The sequence below is a fragment of the Gopherus evgoodei genome, chromosome 16, assembly GCF_007399415.2.
Source record: "Gopherus evgoodei ecotype Sinaloan lineage chromosome 16, rGopEvg1_v1.p, whole genome shotgun sequence".
NCBI lineage: Eukaryota > Metazoa > Chordata > Testudines > Testudinidae > Gopherus > Gopherus evgoodei.
The window spans coordinates 9029635-9042560 of record NC_044337.1 but is presented as its reverse complement, the minus strand read 5'-3'; the positions used below and the strand labels follow the sequence as shown (position 1 = coordinate 9042560).

General features: G+C 41.3%; 1 protein-coding gene across 4 annotated transcripts in view; it reads left to right on the top strand.

Moving 5' to 3' along the window:
* Positions 1 to 3682: 3682 nt before the first annotated feature.
* The window catches only part of TNC (tenascin C), a 94697-nt gene continuing 85453 nt past the window's right edge, over positions 3683 to 12926 (top strand). Inside the window, exon 1 of one of the 4 annotated variants that reach the window (XM_030535649.1) lies at positions 3683 to 3936. The gene's annotated coding sequence lies outside the window, so the exon portion shown is untranslated. The remainder of the gene's footprint in view (positions 3937 to 12926) is intronic. The other 3 variants (XM_030535647.1, XM_030535646.1, XM_030535648.1) reach the window with 3 other exon arrangements.

Sequence of the window (12926 nt, the reverse complement as noted above, 5' to 3'; positions counted from 1 at the left end):
GTATGTAGATAGCAGTGGATTTTTTACCTTTAGTAACTGCACACCACACCATAATAACTCTAGCCCAGGAACCAATCCATGCAACAAACCTCGATGCCAACTCTGCCCACATATCTACACCAGCGACACCATCACAGGACCTAACCAGATCAGCCACACCATCACTGGTTCATTCACCTGCACATCCACCAATGTAATATACGCCATCATATGCCAGCAATGCCCCTCTGCTATGTACATCGGCCAAACTGGACAGTCTCTACGGAAAAGGATAAATGGACACAAATCAGACATTAGGAATGGCAATATACAAAAACCTGTAGGAGAGCACTTCAACCTCCCTGGCCACACTATAGCAGACCTTAAGGTGGCCATCCTGCAGCAAAAAAACTTCAGGACCAGACTTCAAAGAGAAACTGCTGAGCTTCAGTTCATCTGCAAATTTGACACCATCAGCTCAGGATTGAACAAAGACTGTGAATGGCTTGCCAATTACAGAACCAGTTTCTCCTCTCTTGGTTTTCACACCTCAACTGCTAGAACAGGGCCTCATCCTCCCTGATTGAACTGACCTCGTTATCTCTAGCTTGCTTGCTAGCACACATATATATAACTGCCCCTGGATATTTCCATTACATGCATCTGAGGAAGTGGGTATTCACCCACGAAAGCTCATGCTCCAAAACGTCTGTTAGTCTATAAGGTGCCACAGGATTCTTTGCTGCTTTTACAGATCCAGACTAACACGGCTACCCTCTGATACATAATACTCTTAGCCAACTGGGCAATGATTATATTTGGGGGGGAAACCTTGCCTGAGCCCCCATCACACTTAACTGCCAAATAGATCCCATTGCATCCAGTATTCAACTTTTGCTCTTCACGAGAGCCAGCAGTGGTGGGAGATCTGTAGTAGAGTAGCTGTGCTCAGAACAGTGGGGATGTGGTATTTTTAGAAGACAGTGGACCACTTTCAACTTCTCTCCCAGGTTCTATTGGTGATTCATTCATAGATTGCAAGGCCAGAAGGGACCACTGTGATCATCTAGCCAGCCCTCCTGTATCACACAGGTCCCAGAACTTCTCCAAAATCTTTTAGCTCATCCTAGCAGACCTTTTAGAAGAGCATCCAATCATGATTTTAAAAACTATCAATGATGGAAAATTCACCTGGGAATTTTTTTTCCAATGGTTAATTACTCTGACTGTTAAAAATGTGTGTCTTATTTCCAGTCTGAATTTGTCTAGCTTCAACTGCCAGGACAGGGGACACAACTTCTTGGAAACAGAACTGGCTGCAAACAATTGAAACATAGGATTTGTCACAAATTGCAATGGGTGGAGGGAGGGAGAAATCCTTCTCCCCCTCCTCTTGACAAGCTCTATAACTAATTGAAAAACAGGACAAACTTCTTGTTCCCCCTTTTCCTAAAAAAACTGTGAAAAAATTCATCCCGCTTTTTCACAGAAGATCAAAATTTGGATGCTTCACCAGCTTTATTTAATATGGCTTCTGGTCCTGAGCTGTCTGGGAAAATAGATGCCTCTGCTAATGTAGGATTATCAACACCACTGTAAACAAATTGGGGGGATATTTGAAATAACCAGAATATAAAGAACAGATGAGTCAACTCATAACATGGAAATTCTTAAAGAGCAGTGATAGGCCCGCATTCAGGAAACACTTTGTGCCACAAGTACTCCTGTTCACTTTGTTTGAATATATCCTTATTCTGTGAAGCCTATATATCATGTTTAACTTTAAGCCTGTGCATCAATGCTTCCTGAATAGGGATTCTTTCCTGAATTGGAGTATGCAGAGATGCAAACACTAGATCTGGTCAAAAAAAATTCAAAATTTGAAAATTTGTTGAAAATTTTGAAATTGAGTGGGAGGCTAATTGAGGAAAATTTTCAGCAGGCTTGTGATTTCTTCCCCCCCCCCCTTTTTTTTTGGACTGATTGTGGAGGTGGGTGGAATTATCTGGATTTTGACACTTCCATTTATTTTAAAAATGGGAGGATGTAGCCAATAAAATATTAAATTTTCCATCTCTTTCTGACCAGCTCTTGAGTCAGCCTCTCTAGTTTGTCCAGGAAAGGGTCAAACAATAGAGTGAAATATCATTTTTTAAAAAGACTGGGTAATCTTCTGACCATTTATATCTGAGGTAATTATTATGTCGCAGGATTCAAGGTTTAACAGGACTCCCCCAGGTCAGAAATTATTTCCTTTCTCTATGTGCAGCAGATCAGAGTTGATCATATCTATTTTGTCTCTCTTGGATATGTAAGGGTGGGCAGGATATTCCCTGTAATGTAATTCCCTTAACACGGCAAGGATTGGTTGCTGCTGGAGGGAGCATACTGGATTTGATGGACAAGTGGTCTGATCCTGTGTGGCAAATCCTGAGTTCCTAGGAAAAGCCAGCTGACAGGAGATGCAGTCAAAGGGGTGAAGTAGCTGGAAGGAGCCAGTCAACCAATTTTAATTCCAGCCAGGGTCCAGGTGGTGCCCTTGGATTGTAGCTCAAAAGGATCCCACTGCTTTTTAGGAGCTTGATTCTTCGCTTGTTCAAGCCAAACCGGGTGTTTGCACTGACTCTGGTGGGCTTTGGATCAGATCAAAGGGAGTGCATCAGATGGCAGTGCTTGCTGACTGGAAGAACATCAGAGATGTGTGGTCAGGACAGTAGCTAGGTGAAGGCAGAGCTGAAACTCTGAAAGTTTTTTAAAAGGTAAGTAAGTGGGGTGGGCTGAATGGGCTAGTTTATACTGCCCATTAGGAAGAACATCCAGGTTACCCATCCACTGAAGCCAGGACACCTTTAACTCTCAGTCACAAACCTGACGTTCCAGGGAAGAATAGAGATAACAAAAAGATGACCTTGAAATATACTAAAGGGTGTGGTCTGTGAATTATTGATAGCTTTGGGTGAGGAAAGGGGATGGGGTGAGGGGGCTTTGTCCTCAGTTGGATGAAACACATGCATCGCAAAAGAGAACAGATTATCTCTCCAAACACACACGCACCCCAGCCACATAATCCCCTTTTATCAGATCCCGAGAAGAAAGATGAGGCTTCTCTTTTCTCTTTCCTTTTCAAGGCATCAGGATGGAGCTCAGCCCAGACCTTGCTCCCCTTCTTTCCCCCACCTCCACACAGCTTTTGCGTTTGCAGCAGCTCAGAGACATTCCCTAATGAGAATGCAAGATTGCAATTACATGGGCCTCCACCTCATCTGGTGTAAACTGGCATAAACCAAGTGAAGTTTGGCTGATTTACACCAGCTGAGGAGGCTGCGATGTTTGAGAAGCATCTTTGGACCTGGAATCCTGCTTGCCAGCCTCCTGTTCTTACTGGATTTTGTTTCACAGCATTAATAACAGGGGGAAAGACTAAAAACTCTGATAATATACTTTGCTGATGCTGTAAGGAAAATATTCTCTGAGTCACTTGCCTTGAGCTGACTTTTTTTTTTCTCTCATGGAGCAGGGGGTTTCCTTCTTTAGCCATAAACTGCATGCAAATACCTTTGTGTGTGTGTGTGGGGGGGGGGTGTTTCAGTTTCACAAGCTAACCCACGCTCCAAAGGGACTCGGGAGGCTGTTCCTTTAATAAGCCAAGTGGAAAAAAAAAAGTGGAAAGCTTGCCTTGAGGCATCCCATTACAGTGGAATGAGACAAGGATCAGGGCTTCTAGCTCAGCTATAAAAACCAGGCAGAAGCTGGCTCCTCTGACCACAGTTTGCCTTACTGTCAAACATCTCTCACTCTCTCTTTCTCAAACACACACAGACTGTAATACAAGACAACTTTTTTTCTCAGTTTTGACAGGACAGCCACAAAGTGGAAAGGCGGTTGCTGACTTTTATATCCTATTTATTTCGTGGAGGCTGCTCGTGGTGGGATCTAATTCATATCAGAGCTGGTAAGGTAAGTCTACTTTAGCACAAATTGCTAAATCTAAAAAAAAACCAACCCAAAACTACAATAACAAAAACCCTCAGGAGCTTTTTCTTTTTTTTTTTTTTTTAGCTTGCAATAATAGAATGTGCCCTAGTGAACTTTACAGTCATTGCTTTTATTCAGTCTGAACTGCCAGAGGATTTCATCTGGGAACAGTTTTTTATGAAGTGTGCATGCGTTCAGGCTGTTTTTATTTTCTGATGTCTGATATAATCAGATGAGTGTCTCAGTGGCATTGGCCTGAACAAATGAATGAACCAGTGAATGAATGAGTGAGTGCTGGGATTGCTGAGCTCTAGGTCTGGGGAAATGCAGACAAAATTTGGATGACAAGGTGGGTATAAAATGAATGTCCAGTTGGAGTGGAATTCTTGAGGTTCACTTTGCTACTCAAGTAACTAAAGAATGTGTCCCTGCTATCAGATCAAACGCACTTCTAATTCTTAGGCACTTCAAATAATTGTCATCACTAGGTATGAACTGAAAAGAGTTGGAAGGTTTTCATTTTTAATTGGCCACTTACCTTGCGCTAAAGTTTTTTTTTCTCCCCCGCCTCCCTCCCTCCGGGCTCCAGTTTCTTCCACAAGTACAGTGACATCCAACTCTGTATTGGGGAACAAACGACAAAGGCAGCCACAGCTAGTATTTTATTACTAAGTATTTAAAATGGAAGGACAAGGGGACTCCAGGGCAGAGGGTTGAAATTCTGCCATCATGATAGGTAAAAACGAGCCACTTTCTGTACTAACCAGAGTTACTTTCTCATGCTTAACCAATTACTTCCCTGTGCATTACAATTTTTGGCATTACTAGTGATCCAGTTGGCTTAAATTGCTTCAGCTGATAGAGAAGATTGTAATCCTTGGCTTTGTTTAAGGGTTAAGTCCTACTTCAGAACTTTCTGTGGTTACATCATTTCTAAGTGTTCTCCCTTTGTGTTTTACAACTTAATATCTGGTTAATGGGAAGAACTGGGGTTTGACTAGTATTTTCATTCTGACAAAACTTTCATTGCACTGGGCAAATAAAATGTTACGTTTATGCTGTCTGGCGTAAATGGAAAACCACAACACGTCTCCAGTGTACAGCAGGCACACACATAGTGTAGAGGCACGAGAAAGGTATTCTTTACCAACTCTTCATTTATCCGGAAGCTGGAACAAAAGCCAGTATACTGCAGTTATTCAGTGAATAGGGCAGAAAGTCTGATTTTTTTCCACCAGTTCATTTTAGCAACTGTCTTCCTTTAGTGAATGTTCATTTTCAAACTTCCCCTCCTTATGCTGGAATAAAGTAGCCGAGAGGAAAACATATAACTACACACATTAAATTAGTAAAAAAAAAAGAAACATGCTCTATCTAACATATATCAGAGTGCCTGTATGTGCCTTGAAATGGTTTAAAACCAGAGCAAATGGTATGTACTCTTTGATGACTTAGCAAGTATTAACTCTTTTATAACAGGGAACTGAAGAGAAAGCTAGATATGGAACGAGAGTTTTCTATTTTGTGTCTTTTCGTTTCACATTTCTAAGCACTAAATCTTAAAAATCAGGGTTTTTTTAAATCAAATTAACATGCTCAGTTAAAATCAAGCTGAACCAGTAACCTCACTGGGTTTTCACATCAGTTATCAGGGAGTTCATAGTCAGCCTCATGCTGCAGCTGGTCCCCCTCTCCAGTATCAGCCCAGCAAAGAGCTTGCTTCTGAAATGAACATGGGGATTAGCAGCTGTAAAACAGCAGAGTAAGAAGGGACTAGTCAAAAGACTCCATCCTGCCCACACCCTCACTGGCCCCATTGCATTCATTGTCTGCAGCAAATTAATATTCATGTGCCAGATTTTCTCTTCATTAATGTCATCCCATGTCTCCTTTCATCCCAGAGAAGAGGCTTTTCTAGTTACTGTATTGATGCTGTCCATGCCATTGGAAGAGCCCTATGATCCACAAAAAAGCATGTATCTTGCAGATTAGAACACTGAGTCTTGTCTGACAGCAAAGATGGTGTCATATAGCAAGAGGTGTCAGACAGGACATATTGCTGAACCTGCCCCAATAAACTGAGATCTGAAAAAACCTCGGTCTTTCCGTTGAATTAGTGCTGCTGGGTGCCCCATAAAATTTGACTCAGAAACACTTCCCAAAGTTACTGTAACTCTGGCCAGAGTGCATAACTTTTGTAGGGAAATCCCTTCTTTTGCTAGCCCTATCATACTCAGGAGAGACTGCCCTCTCCCTCCCACAAAATAATTGAAGTTATACTTAACTATCATGTTATCAGCCTGGAATTTCGAAAGGTGTTTGACGTTAGATAGGGGTGGCTTATTCATCCTAAACCTGCCATTTATAAAATCCCTATAATAAACTAAAGGGCTCTTTCAGAGGTGCAGATGTTCTGGGATGCTTTACCAAGACGGTCAAAGCTCTCTTGATTAAAGATATTCTGTCACTTAGGGATAAGCAAGACCAGAGTAGATAGCTGCAGAGTCTATAGTTCTTTGGGTAGGTTCCATACGCTCCTCCCTTCTCTGCTGTCGAAATACAGAACTGAAAATGGATTTAAAATACTGTGGTGATTGCGAGTCTAAAGCTTAGCAGCTTCATAGCCTCAAGGGATATCATCATGTGAAGTAACGGCCACCCACTTACAGCTCTTTGCTACTCTTCTGATATTACACATCTCATCTCATGTTTGCCTGGGCTTGTATGACTTTGACATGTAAGGCATTTTGGATGCAAAGGCACAATGGCAAATGCTAATTATTAATCATTTGGTATGTTGGATTGCATGAATTGACAATGGCGAATGTGAATTTATTGCCAGTAATCTGTGTACCTAACATTACATTACCTCACCCTTGCAGAGCTGCTAAGATGACATAGTGAGTTAACTTTAATTAGAGTGTAATAAACCTCTTACTGCATAAGATCTGGGTTCAGATTTGAACTTGAACACAAACGAAAAATAATTGGGTGGTCTCTGCATAGTTACCAACTAGCCATTTGTCTACCTTACAAGCTCAACACATAATTAAACCTAAGAGACGCAGGGAGGTTGAAAATTACTCCAGTCTGAGAACTGGGACTTGATATATGCAGCCCTGGATACATTCCATAAAGGCACTGCTAAGTAAAGGGCCACTGACAGTTTTAAGGTCCAATATCTCATAAACCTCCAGGGTTAGAAATGTATGATTTATACTACTGGAAAGTTAGGAATGTCATCTTTCCAATGGCAGAAAGCATTTGTTTTGAATTCTGGCAGCCTGTAAGATATTGGTTTGTAAAAATATGTTCTAATTTACCATTTGTTTGCCCCTCACCTTGCTACCTAACTTAAATTCTTATATAGTCTCTTTTTGTTTGATTGATTTTTTTTTTCCAAGCAGCACTATGTCAGGAACTGAGACTTTCACAAAAAACAATAATTTATAAACTATATAAGCCTGAAAATATCATAAAGCACTAATACCTAAGCCTAGCAGTTTTCCAGATAATAGCTGCAGTATGATCACAGAAAGCATGTTACAACTGAAGGGGGGAAGCTAACAAAGATGGGAATCAGAAAGACATGATTTTATGGACCAGACTCACATGATCTTCCAGGGTTAGAAATATTACGGTAGACAATACAAATCGTTTTAGGACCAATAAAGTTTGGTCCCAGATTTGTGCCTGAAAATACACTTGAGCCCCTGGACCAAGGAATGGAAGAAAAGGGGACAGTTGCAGGTCAATATTGAGCTATGAGATTTACTCTCATTGGTGAAGTGCTTTGAGATCTATGAATGGAAAGACTTCCAATGGCCTGATCCAAAGCCCGTTGAAATCAGCTACCATGACCAGTGATGCTGGAACAATTTTTATAATGCGAGTGCTGAAAGAAGAAACCAGGTATTTGGGTTGTTGTTACTACTTCAAGTCTGGGGGTGCTGCAGCACCCCTAGTTCCAGCACCTATGACCATTGCCTTCAGTGGATTTTGGATCGGCCCTCTTAACAAGCTGCTGTTGTTATGACTACATTAGTTTGGGGTCTCTTTGTGCACAGTATTGTATACACATTTAGAGACAGTCCCTGTCCCTAGAATCTTACAAACAGACAAGACCGAAACATCGTTACTGATGGCTTTAAAAGCTTTTTGCAGGATTCAAAGAAAAGAAGCGAAATGACAGTTCTTTGAAGACGCAAAATGCCAGAAAGAAGCAAAATGAACAATTCTCAGATACGTTGTCGATCTCTTTCAGTTTCCACTGAGCTGTGGGGTTGTAGAGCTTAACCATCCCTGTCGATGGTGTGTCATCTACTTGTGCGTTCCCCACTCCAGCCAATCCAAGTTGATGTTAAATGCCTTCCGCACATGGGGAAAGTTAACAACTGGGCATTTTTCCAGTAAATAAAATCCCCCAAAGTGTGATGGAATTAAGCTGCACAAAATGGTTGGGGTAGGAGTGGGAAGGGATTCTTTGAGACTAAGAGTATTCTGTGGGCCTAACAGGATGGTTGGATGCATAAGAAAGGAATATTATGAAGCCCATAGTGCTGTGCAGAAAAATCCTTTACCTATGGTCTTTTCCTAGCGTTAGTAGGAAAAGCTGTTACAATGTAAATGTGATTTGGATTATACATCGTTTATCATACTTGGATGAGAAAAAATAATCTTAGGATTCCTCTTTGTGTCATTCACACATCCCAAATCCCATTGCTAATACACACAGCAATATAGGGCCATATCCTCAGCTGGTTTAAATCAATGTAGCTGCATTGACTTCAGAAGAACTAGGCCATCTTACACCAGCTGAGGACATAGCTCACAAACTGTCCATGATAAAACACAAGTAAGATATTGCTCCTTGGGCTATGGAGCCAATGGAAATGATGTCCCATCTACCACCCTCCCCCATATATATAAAAGGGTTATTTGTAAGTTGGATTCAAAAGACAAATTCATTCCGAGTTGACTCAGACATTAGAAATATCCTCAAATTCACATCCTTGATGGTGTTGCCACTGTCGTTTCAATTAAACTAATCTTTGCGGTTGCCAAGTTTTAAGAATTTCTAACCAGAAAATCCCTGTCTGCAAATAGCCTGTGGCATTTGTATTCTTCAGAAAATGGAGGGTATCCTTGCCAAGTTTGCATTCAGTCATCTATCACGTATAAGCCATTCTTCCTCAGCAATAGGGGAGCTCTGGTGCCTACTTATAAAGATTACTCACACAGAAAATGCTTTCCTTTTAACCAGAACTGCATGAGGAGCAGAAAGGAAGCTTTCTTCAATTCATATAGCTGTTTGGTTTCCAACCCCCTAACAAAAATGATATTGTTTCATGGCTAGAAAACCTATTCGTTTTTGCAATTGACTAAGAAGAACATGGTGACGGAGACGAATTAGTTTTAATACAGACGCAAACAAAAAATCAAATCTTAGAAATGAAAAAAATCTGTTAGGGTTTAGCTTAGATATCTTGTCCCTCCCCTTGCTGAGCTGTAGCTCTAGCAAGAGATGAATTAGCTATAGTTTTAGACGGAGGTTTTCAAGATGGCCCACGGAGGGATGATGAACTCATTTATTTTCCTTTGAAAATTGCTGGTGTAATGGCCCTGATTCAGCAAAACACATGTTCTAATCAGTCCTGATTCATTGGAACAATTGAAACACAGGCTTAAAATGAAGCTGAACTGGGGAGTTAATCTTAAAGTTTAACTCTGTGGGCCTGCTTCTTATTTACCCTTACGCCTCTTGACATTACTGTGTAAAATAGTCTTAGAATGGGTGTAATGTTTTTCACTTTGACGCTCAGGCCTCTCAATCCTTAGGCCTTTGGGGTTGCTTTTACTTACACGCACACACACACACATGTCATTATGGTTATTGGTATCTCTAAGGTGCTGTGGTACTTGAGCATCACTACACCAGATTGCTTTCCAGGAAAATGATCACCTTTTCATTCCCCCATGGGCTCACAGTCACAGTGACCCAATGATAACCCAATTACTGCACTGCCAAGTCTGGTATAAAGAGTACAAGATCCAAAGAGTGCAACATGCCAAAATGGGAGAGAAATGGATTTCCTCTTGCCTGGTCTCTCTCACTCTGGTCTGGTCACACTTCTGTAGCTAGTTTGCTGTTCTACTAGTCTTTTTTTCCTGGTTATATCAGCTTGGATATGGTACTGCCATAGGCATTTTGGGGAAGTCAGTTTATACAGGTGATTTATTGGTTTGGGATCCCTTAAGAGCAAATTATGAACCCTTTACTCACATTGGTGATCAATTACTTAGACAGATACCCTCCTTGGCACTACTCGGAGTAATGGCTTATTGTTAGGTGATAATTGGAGATATACCAATCTCCTAGAACTGGAAGGGACCTCCAAAGTCATCAAGTCCAGCCCCCTGCCTTCACTAGCAGGACCAATTTTTGCCCTAGATCCCTAAGTGGCCCCCTCAAGGATTGAGCTCACAACCCTGGGTTTAGCAGGCCAATGCTCAAGCCACTAAGCTATCCCTCCCCCCATCGTGAGTAAGGGGTTTACAATCTGGCTCCAAATTAATAATGTTGTTTTAAAGGGGCAGGCTCTGATTCTCAATTACTCTAAGGCCGCCTTACACTATTCTGAAAGTATGAAGGAGTCTTGCATTGGGTGTAAATATAACTTGCAATTGGTGTAAACTTTAAAGTCCCCGTACACTGCCAGCTGGGTGCAAAGGGCTTAGTGTAAATGAAAATCAGGCCTGAAGTATCTAATTTATCTTCAGTTGCTTTATAGATGGACAGAGCTTATCCTGTTAACTGTTAGTATTGCACACAGAGTTGGAAAGTTGAGTGGGACCTAATGCATAACGCACCGAGCTAGTTGCATTGTAAAGAAACTTCAGCTTGCTCTAGATGCAGCTACATGGGTTGACCTGATTCTGATCTGACTTGCATCCATGTAAGTCAGGAGTAACCTCTCATGGAATTACACCAATGTAAAACAGGTACGACTGAGAGGAGAACTGGGTCTGTCGAATGCTTTCCAGTGGATAGAACGTATTACACCTGTGTTTCACCAACGTCATTGTTTGACATTCGTTTAATTTCTGCATGCAATTAAAGGGATCGGTTTTCCTCACTGCAATCAGATGAGCTTAGACATTGCAGGCCAAATTCTCTGTTGATGTAAGTGTGTTGACTTCAGTGGAGATCTGCTAGCATAAAATTGGCCCTGCTCCTTGGGTTCCTCAGCTCAAGTTGCAGTCAGACATGGCTCTGGTGTGGATAGATCCCAAGTGAATATGCTTGAGAGAATGGGTCAGGGTATTCTTGGAGGATTCTCAGATCTCTCTTCAGCTCAGCAGAGCCTCAGTTTGTTACATTCCGAACAATGTACAAGGTGTCTCGGTTTGTGCAGACTTCTTGCACAAGTGCAGTCATCGATTCAATGCACCATTTGCTCAGAGCTGCCTGTGTGTCTAGATTTTCTGTTCCCCTACACGATAAAAGCTTATGCTTTACATCAAAGTACCAAGGAGCATTTCAGGCTGAGTTAAGGAGGAAAGATCTACTTCTTGTTTCAAGTGCTCTGCACCCATTTCCCTTGTGGCTTGTGGATTTGATCTGTCAGTGGAGGGGGGCAGGGGGGTTGCACTCTCTGGAGTTGACTCCACCCCATCTCCGCCTCTCAACAATATTTTTTGTTCATAAAATAGAGGGTTTAAGGAAGGATCTACTACTCCACTGCTGGTTTCCGAAGAAGCAAGTTCTTGATCCATTATTTCTGACAGAATTAGGCCAAGCAGCTATCTAGCATTGGAGGAGACAGACTTCTAGGAATTATTTCTGTGGTCTCATGTGTTGGTAAAATGTGCATATTCCTGCAAATTTAAAATGTTAGTACCAAGGACAGAGGAGTTTTCAGCTGGGATGGAATGCAAGCCAAGTAAACCATGAATTCTTTAAAAAAATGAGGGGTTGTCTCAAAGGAAGGTTGCCGGCTCACTCCCTCAGCACCTATTAAGAGGAAGTTATAAGCCCCTGGGAACTGGAAGGGAAGCAGTAATATTTCGCATAGCTGAGAGCAGTGTATGTTTATGGTGAGGTCTGAGGGAAGCATCATCCCAATGTGTAATCTGCAGAGCTGGAATAATTATGTGGTTAAAGCAAAGCAAAATTACAAACTGCAGTGCAAATAACCACAACTGTTACTTAAAATATCCTCCTGCCTTCCAACCGATTGCTATCTCAGCCATTCATATCTTTTGAACGCTTTGTCATTTTCCAGTCCAATGCTCAAGTGTGCCAATTGTGTTCTCTAGTTACAGCTAAGTCATAAAGAAAGAAGAACACCACTCCGTTTGCCTCTATAGACAAAGTTCCCTCTACAAAGTAAACTTAAAAGACAGGACAGTGGAATGTTTGGCTTATGGAATGGGACACTGGATAATTGCATGCTGGCTTTGTGACCCCAGTATAAATCCTTTCACTTGAGAACATGGTGCTTTATTTTCATAAGAGCCTACGTTCTATGAAATAGATCAAATTACAAGACATATTCTTTGATTGGGTAACTCCATGGAGGGATGAACTTGGCTTGATTTCTTATAGGCTGTGTGTGATCACAACCTCACCTTTGTGCAAAATGAACATTTTGTTTAAATATGAATGAATATTATCTGCTAATCACATCAGTGGCTTTTCTCCCTAACTGCAAGCTTTAGCATAATTACAAAACTATTTTTAAAAACATAACTGTTAAGTGTTTACTGTGATAAAAAGCAAAATTGAAAGTGAAGAGATGCTATTAGTCAAATTACGCTCTCCTTTCCACGACTGTAATTCTAATGGATTGCATTTGGCTAGCGTGGAGTCACTCTGGATTTAAATCAGTGTCACTGAGGAAAAAGGTGCAGTGAAAATCTTAGAATATAGAAAATGGAATCAGACCCCCAAGTATGCATAAGGGATCCAA